We start from the raw sequence: 8,976 nt of genomic DNA, 5'->3' as shown, positions 1-8,976 counted from the left end.
TTGAGCTAATAGTGATAGAGACAGTTAACAATAATAACCATACCAGCACAGCACACAGCGTGGAAGGCTTGTTGAGACACCATCCCTCCAGCCCTACCTTCCTGCTGCCTGGTGGAGAGAGAAGACTCTCACATCCATTCCATCATGGAAAATCTGAGTCCTGAGAGGCGAAGCTGTGAGCTCAAACTCTGCGCCCTCTCTCCCAGGTTAGGACCTGCTGCCTAGGGCTAAGGATGGGTCTCCCCTGAAATTCCAGTTGATGCTTCTGTAATATAATAATAACCATGGCAACAGGATAATGATAGGAAAGGCAGCTAAGAGGACAGGATATTCTGCCCAGTGGTCAAAGCTGTATCCTTGGTGCCTAGTGCAGTGCCTGGCACACAGTAAGTGCTCAGTAAATGTGGATGAAAGAAAGAAGGAAAGATAATGAGAAGTGCCACTGACAAAGCCTCGGGCTTGCCTAGCATGTGGGAGAGACCACTGATCTCTGACAGGCCACTGAGCATAGGGCCCCTGTCACCCTTATCTGACAGATAAGGAAACTGAGGCTCAGAAAGGAGAAGCAGTTTGCCCAAGAAACACAACTAAGTAGAACCATGTAGACTGTGTGTCTGGCTTTCTTCATCTCTGGAAGTTCCTCTCTGGTTTTTTCTCCAGGATGCCCTAGTCTCTGGCTGTCCTGTGTCTCTGTCCTGCCCTGTCTCTCTCACATGTTCCTGTCTATTTCTCTTCTTTGAGTCTCTCTCCTTCCACCTCCCAGAATGGCCTCCTCTGTCCTACCTGGTGTTCAAGATAAGGGAAGGGAGTGGGAGGGGGGGAAGGGTGGCCCCTCTGCCCAGGCCAAGTCCCCACAGCCCAAGGCTCCTGAAGGGGCATGCAGGTATGAAGGGTGGTGTGAGAGGGAGAATGTTGATAGAGGGTTCTGGAAGGCAGGGAACAGGGCATTGGGGAGCTGAGCAGAAACTCCTCCTAGAAGCCTGGGCAGCCTACCACTCCATTTCCATCTCCCCACCCCACCCACCCCTGTTGATGCCCCACCCAGCAGAGGGAGAAAAGGCCCGGGGCTGAGTCGGGAATGGAGACTTTGGGTGGAGACAAGCAGAGTCAGAACCTGATCCACCGCCCTCAGCCTCCCAGCCTTCAGCCCCATCACTGCACAGTTGGTGCAGCTGGGGGGGCAAGCGTCTCAGAGAGCAAGGGTGGGAAACTGCATTTGGGTGGGGGCTACAGTCACCTCCATTTGGCAGAAGAGAAAGTGGGCTTAGAGAGGGCCAGCATCTCCCCAAGGCCTCATGGGGAGGACGGGGCCAGGGCCTGGAGCTGATCTGTGTGCCAAGGACACCTACCTCATGGAGATTTTAAATAGAGAGGACAAGGACTTCCCTATTTGGTCCAATGGCTAAGACTCTGCACTTCCAGTGCAGAGGGCCTGCGTTCACCCCCTGGTCAGTGAACTAAGATCCCAGACGTGGCAGCTCAGCTGGGACACTGAAGTTAGAGAAGCCTACACACTGCAACAAAGACCCAGCACACCCAAAATAAAATAAATAAAAGTATTTTTCAATCTGGAGAGGACTGTGGGTTTTGAGGCGGTGACATCGACGTCTGTTCAGATGGAGAGTTTCCCAGAATGATGGGTTCTGTTATTCTGATCAGTAATCATGTGCCTTTTGTATATGTCATTCTGTATATTGCTGTGTATCCTGGCAGTTTATCTTTTCCTGATTTCTTCATTGTCTCTGGATATTTCTCCACATGCTTCCAACCTGCACGTCCAGGCTTGTTTTTGATGTTTGGTCAAATGAGGCATTCAATCTGTTACCAGTTTGATTCCTGGTTTATTTCTCATAATTCAGATGTGGGATGCATTCTTATTCATCTGTGTTGATTATCTTCTATCAGTTTGGAAATAATATACTTAGTATCTTTTTTTTTTTAACTTCTAAATAAGTGGTGAATGTAGTTATTTCCCAATACTCTTTTTGTTTTTCCAAGCCATATGCTACACTCATAAATCAGATCACCCAGGTTTCAACAGAATAGTTCCATGAGTCTTAATGATATACACACCTGGACAACCACCACCCCGATCAAGGTTTATCTCCTGAAAAAGTCTGCCCCTCGCATCTACCCCAGGACACACCGTTATTCCTTAGTATTGAGCCAACACGTTCATTTGCCATGAAAATAAAAAGAAGGATGCCCAGCAGGTTGTGTGTGTCTCTGCTTCCACCTTCCAGAATCACCTCCTGCAGAAATAACTGGGGGAGGGCTTCCCTGGTGGTCCAGTGGTTGCTTAAGAATCTGCCGTGCAATGCAAGGGACACTGGTTTGATCCCTGGTCCTGGAAGAGCCCCCACGCCGTGGAGCAACTAATCCGTGGGCCACAGCTACCGAGCCCACGCTCTAGGGCCCTCGTGCTTCAGCTACTAAAGCCTGTGTGCCTAGAGCCCATCCTCCATAAAAGAGAAGCCACCGCAGTGAGAAGCTGGCCACCACAGCTAGTGAGTAGCCCCCACTCTCTGCAAATAGAGAAAGCCTGGGTGCAGCAATGAAGACCCACCACAGCCAAAAGATGAAATACATAAAAAGAAACAACTGGGGCGATGTGTGCTACCACTGCTAAGAACTCTAGACCCCCATACTCCGCAACAAGAGAAGCCCGTGCAGTACAACTAGCGAAAGCCGGCACGCAGCCGTGAAGACCCAGATCAGAAAAAATAAAAAGAAACAACTGGGGCCAGAAGTAATACTAAGTGCCCCCACAGCGGTTCCAGGAATTGAAAATCCCAGGTGTGTCAGTGTCAGCTTCTTGGCGACTTTGGGTTGGTTTTCATATTCAGTGAAGATGTCCCAGGAGCTGCTTTGGTTTTGTAAATTACCTTCCCAGTGAGGAAAATGACGTTTTAAAAATCTGATTGTTTTCTTTTTTTGTTAATTTTTTTCTTTTTTTTTGGCCTTGATGCACTGGGCTTGCAGGATCTTATTCCTGGATTGGGAATTGCCCTGGGCCCTCGACAGGGAAAGCTCTGAATCCTAACCACTAGGCTACAAGGAAACGCCCCCAAATTGGACTTTTCTTTTTAATTTATTTTTAAAAAATGTATGTATTTACTTGCCTGAGTCAGGTGTTAGTTGCGGCTTAGTTGCCCTGCTGCATGTGGGACTAGTTCCCCGACCAGGGATCGATCCCATGTCCCCTGTACTGGAAAGCAGGTTCTCATCCACTGGCCCACCAGGGGGGTCCCCCATTCTAACTATTTTTTAAATGTACAGTTCAGTGGCCTTAAGTACATTCCCATGTTGTGCACCCCTTACCACCAACATCTCCAGCACTTTTTCACCTTCCCCAACTGAAACTTGTACCCACTAAACACTCACTTTCTCTTCCCCTAACCCCAGCCCCTGACCACCACCATTCTACTTCCTGTCTCTGAATTTGGCTGCTCTGGGTACCTTGTATAAGTGGAGTCATACTTGCCCTCTGTGATCGATGAGCATTATATACACACAAAAGAGAAAGTCAGTTGTAAATACCTGTGTGTGTTGAAAGGTGACAAATATGTCACCCAAAATATGCCCTTTGGTACAAGGATTATTTTGAGCTTTCAGCACTTGAAAAACAGCAAATACAGGAAGGTCATTCTAATCTCCACTTTTCTCCTGAAAACAGGAGATAAAAACTGCCAAGTGAAAGATGCTCTACTTGTGCCCTAAGAAAGTAACAATTTTATCAGCAAGGTGAGAACCTAGGGAGGCCTTGTTAAAATAATTCTTGTCTGGGACTTCCCTGGCAATCCAGTGGTTAAGACTCTGCACTCCCACTTCAGGGGAACTAAGATCATACGTGGCCATTGCAGCCAAAAAAAAAAAAAGATTCCTATCTTCCTTTACCTCCCCACGTATTAGTTTAGTTACTTTTCCACAATGCCTTTCATTGTTCTTAACTTGTAGGTGTAGCTGCTTCTTTGTGTTTATTTCCTTATGTGGGCTCCAGGATCATGTAAAACTTTTAAATGTGTATTCATTTCTTCTGTGTTGATTTGGTTTGTCAGTTTAATTCTCAGGCCTTGCCAAAAGAAAAAAAAAAAGGAAGATAGAGGTAAAATTTTGCCTACCCTACCATATGTGGACATACACTTGACTTCTTGTATTCCCACCTGGTCTCCCCAGAGGGCCTGGGAGCAGAGACATCTGAATGGCAGTGAGCACACTTGCACTCAGGCTTCCCTGGTGGCTCCAATGGTAAAGAATCTGCCTGCAGTGCAGGAGATCTGAGTTTGATCCCTGGGTGGGGAAGATACCCTGGAGAAGGGAGTTCTACCCACCCCAGTATTCTTGCTGGAGCATCCCATGGACAGAGGAACCTGGCAGGCTACAGTCCATGGGGTCACAAAGAGTCAGACACGACTGAGCAACTAACACTTTCCCTTTTCACACACTGGCACCCAGATCTTGGTTCCTAAGGACCGTATCTTTCTCTACTGAAGGAACTGCTGTAGAAATGACCGCTTCCCAGGCTCAGACAGGGAGCATACAAGATGTGCTGGGAACAACTGCTTGTGTCAGAGAAGAAGGAAGCACTTACAAAAGGATGGGGCATCTGGGGCAGGTGTATGAACTCACTTGAATCACTTGAAGGACTCCCACAGACTGAATCTGGGACCATGAGACTCCTGAGTGATAACACCATGACTAGAATAGGAAGCCATGAGCCCGTACTGATGTTGTCTTATTCTGCTAGGGCCACTGTGACAGCCCTAGAATATCATCGCCCAGATGGCTTACAAACAACAGAAATTTATTTCTCGGGGAGCAGAGAGTCATGATGGTGTCTGTATGATCTCCGGAGGTAGAAGCGTCAGAGTTCGGCCAAACATAAAAGATGACAACAGCAGCTCGGCCAACTTTTGAACCTGCAAGAGGTGGAAGAGGAAAAGGTGAGGGTGATTTGAGCCAACTGTCAAAGCAGTATTCAAGCAGAGACCTACCCTCTCATACAAAGACAAAATATAAACAGACCACTCAGGATGCCCCTGAAGAGGTTCGAAACCGTGACTTCAGGAGAGAGTTGGAGAAGAGAGAGAGAGCTGCTGCAAGAGAAAAAAAACAAGAGATCAGCCAACCCGAGAACATACAACCTCCTCTTCAGTGTCAAAGAAGCCTCGATTGGACCAGATTCCTGCTGCCAACCTTGATGCAGACGATCCACTGACAGATGAGGAAGATGAAGATGAAGATTTTGAAGAGGAGAGTGATGATGATGATACTGCAGCTCTTCTTGCAGAGCTGGAAAAAATTAAAACAGAAAGAGCTGAAGAGCAGGCCAGGAAGGAACAAGAACAAAAGGCTAAAGAAGAAAGGATTCGTTCTTCTTAATCTCACTGGCCCATCCCAGCCTCAGGCCAACTTCAAAGTTAAAAGAAGGTGAGATGATGACGTTGTCTTCAAGAACTGTGCAAAAGGTGTACATGATCAGAAGAAAGACAAAAGATTTGTAAATGATACGGTTCCGATCTGAATTTCACAAAAAGTTCATGGAGAAATACATTAAATAGTACAGTTTTATGTGCTGGATTGAAGGCTATAAAATGTGAATGATCTGACTTCATTTTGATTTATTTTTCTCTCCCACCCCTATCTAAATTGTGTATAGGCTTCCCTAATTTTTAGTTCTAAAGTATATTTTCCTTTATTGATGAATTACTTGATAAGGACTTGGGAATTGGTTTAACCCAGTTTCCATCTCAATATTTCCAGTCATGTGTTTTCTCTTAAATATAGGAAAAGAAACCTTGTAATAAATACTTTTAATAATCTAAATAGCCAAATCTGTGTCCCCAACTTGTTTGTTGAAATGTATGCAGCTAGTAAAACATTGCATATTAAAAAAAAAGAAGAAATTTATTTCTCATGGTTCTGGTGGCTGAGAAGTCCAAGACCAAGGTGCCATTATCATCACTGAGAGCCTGATTGTGAGAGAGTCATTTCCTAGGCAGGTGGATAGGGAGTCTAGGGGTCCCCAAGGAGAGAGGGGTCTGGAATTCTCAAGGAGGAAGAAAGGACAAACCTTTTTCTTTCTCCACATTCCTTAGGATTATATAACAATAATGTATCCTGCCTAAGGACAGTCTGGATTAAACCTTCTGTTATCTTAAAAGGTAAATTATGGGAGTAGATCTGGTCTTTACAAGGATGTATCCTGCCTGAGGACAGTGTTATCTTAAAATGTAAATTATGGGAGTGGGTCTGATGAGGTCTTTACAACCTCAGACATCCTTTGGATTATATAACTTCATTGTTAACACTAGCAAGCGGGTACTCTTTCTGCCCGCTTCTGATGCCTATGTCAGAAGCTTTCTCTATCTCCTTTATACTTTAATAAAACTTTATTACACAAAAGCTCTGAGCGATCAGGCCTCGTCTCTGGCCCCAGATTGAATTCTTCTCCTCTGGGGGCCAAGAATCCCGGTGTCTTCGCGTGATTCAACAACAACTTTTCAATTGCTGGTTCTCACCGATCCCCCCATGACTAGAGGGTCAAGGCACTCTCTAGGTCCCTTTATTTATTTTTAAATTTTTATTTATTTATTTTTGGCTGTGCGGGGTCTTCGTTGCTACTGGTGGGTTTTCTCTAGTTGTGTTGAGCAGGGCTGCTCTCTAGTTGCAGCACGCGGGCCTCTCATTGCCGTGGCTGTTTCTTTTGTGGAGCACGGGCTCTGGGTGCACAGGCTTCAGTCATTGCAGCTCGAGAGCTTTGTCGCTTCCCGATGTGTGGGATCTTCCCAGACCAGGGATTGACCCTGGGTCCCCTGCATTGGCAGGTGGATTTTTTTTTAAAGATTTGTATTTATTTGGCTGTTCCGGATCTTAGTTTCGGCACACAGGATCTTTGATCTTCATCACGGCATGCAAAATCTTTAGCTGTGGCATGTGGACTCTAGTTCCCTGACCAGGGATCAAACCTGGGCCCTCTGCACTGGGAGCGTGGAGTCTTAACCACTGGACCATCAAGGCTGACCCTCTGGGTCCCTTTATAAGAGACTCCCACTCATAAGGCCTCTGTCTCATGACCTTGTATGCATTAGTCACTCAGTCGTATCTGACTCTTTGTGACCCCGTAGACTGTAGCCTGCCAGGCTCCCCGGTCCATGGGATTCTCCTGGCAAGAATACTGGGGTGGATTGCCATACCCTCTTCCAGGGGATCTTCAGGATCCAGGTATTGAACCTGGGTCTTTTCCTTGCAGGCAGATTTTTTACTGTCTGAGCTACCAGGGAAGCCCTTTATCTCCTCCTAAAGGCTCCACTTCCAAATACCATGGTACTGGGGATTAGGTTTCAACATGGGGATTTAGGGGGAGGAACATAAACATTCAGTCTATAGCAGATGTGCATAAGGAAAGGAGAGAAATGATAAAAAATGGAATGAAGAATGTTTGCACTAAGTTCTAACTGCTTCCCTACGAAATGTTTACTAATGACCAAAGACCAAAGGGTAACTCGATGGTGGAGAAACCTGGCAGGTACTGCTAATCACATGTTCAGAGTCCACATCACCAGCAACAGGATACCTGGAGGTTGTGAGCAGCTTCATAGGTACACACAGTGACGCTTCTGCCCCCAAAATCCAAGGACAAGGAAACATCAACCTGTAACCTTCTAACACGTCAAGGTCTTGAAAGAAAGAAAGACTGAGGAACTGTTCCAGACTGAAGGGGACAGAAACTAAGAATATGTGACAATCAAATCAATGCCAGTTTCTGAACTGAGTCCTCTGCTACCAGCTGCTCGGTGGCACCACAGGCAGAACTGGAATGGGGTCTGAAGGTCAGGTGGCAGTAGGGGCTCTAGGGTGAACCCCTGATGTTGGTGGGTGTGAGTGAGCGTCCTTGTGTACCCCTCACACACACTCATTAGCGTATTTGAGGATGGTGGGGCTGTCTATTGGCAACTGACTTACATAGTCCTGTATTTGCAAATACAAACTAATACAAACTTACAAACTATTCTGTAAGTTTCCAATTGTTTCCAAATGTTTCAGTGATATCAAAATATAGGGAATCTTCACAGACATAGAAAGCAAATTTATAGTTATCAAGGGGGAAAGGGGGAGAGAGGGATGAATTAGGAGTTTGGGGTTAACAGATACACCCTACTACATATAAGATAGGTAAACAAGGCTTCCCTAGTGGCCCAGTGGGAAGGAATCTGCCTGCCAATGCATGGAGCACAGGTTCCATCCCTGTTTTGGGAAGAGTCCACATGCCGAGGGGCAACTGAGCCCATTTGCCACAACTACTGAGCCTGAACTCTGGAGCCTGCGTGCTGCAACTGCTAAGCCTATGCGCCCTGGAGCCCGTGTTCTGCAACAGGAGAAGCCACTGCAGTGAGAAGTCTGAGCACCACAGCTACAGAGGAGCCCCCACTCGCCACAACCAGAGAAAAACCCTCCTGTAGCCATGAAGACTCAGCACAGCCAAATAAATGAATACAATTATTTTTTAAAACAGATGAACAACAAGGACCTACTGTATAGCACAGGGAACTATGTTCAATACCATGTAATAAGCTATAATGAAAAAGAATCTGAGAAAGAATTAATGAAAGTGAAGTGAAAGTGTTACTCGCTCTGCCATGTCTGATTCTTTAGGACCCCATGGATTGTAGCCCGCCAGGCTCCTCGGTCCCTGGAATTCTCCGGGCAAGAATACTGGAGTGGGTAGCTATTCCCTTCTCCAGGGGATCTTCCTGATCCAGGGATTGAACTCAGGTCTCCTATCTCAGCCACCAGGGAAGCCCTGCTGCTGCTGCTAAGTCACTTCAGTCATGTCCGACTCTGTGTGACCCCATAGACGTCAGCCCATGAGGCTCCCCCGTCCCTGGGATTCTCCAGGCAAGAACACTGGAGTGGGTTGCCATTTCCTTCTCCAATGCAGGAAAGTGAAAAGTGAGAGTGAAGTCACTCAGTCGT

The 8,976-nt window shown here is 46.4% G+C and overlaps 1 pseudogene; it reads left to right on the top strand.

Annotated features, from left to right (window-relative positions):
• The first annotated feature begins 4,817 nt into the window (after window positions 1–4,817).
• On the top strand, window positions 4,818–5,886 carry LOC102275294 (spliceosome-associated protein CWC15 homolog pseudogene; annotated as a pseudogene).
• The last annotated feature ends 3,090 nt before the right edge of the window (window positions 5,887–8,976 follow it).

Source organism: Bos mutus, chromosome 18 (assembly GCF_027580195.1).
Source record: "Bos mutus isolate GX-2022 chromosome 18, NWIPB_WYAK_1.1, whole genome shotgun sequence".
In the NCBI taxonomy this organism is placed as follows: domain Eukaryota; kingdom Metazoa; phylum Chordata; class Mammalia; order Artiodactyla; family Bovidae; genus Bos; species Bos mutus.
Note: the sequence above shows the minus strand (reverse complement) of the source record. Positions and strands in the feature narration are given on the sequence as shown.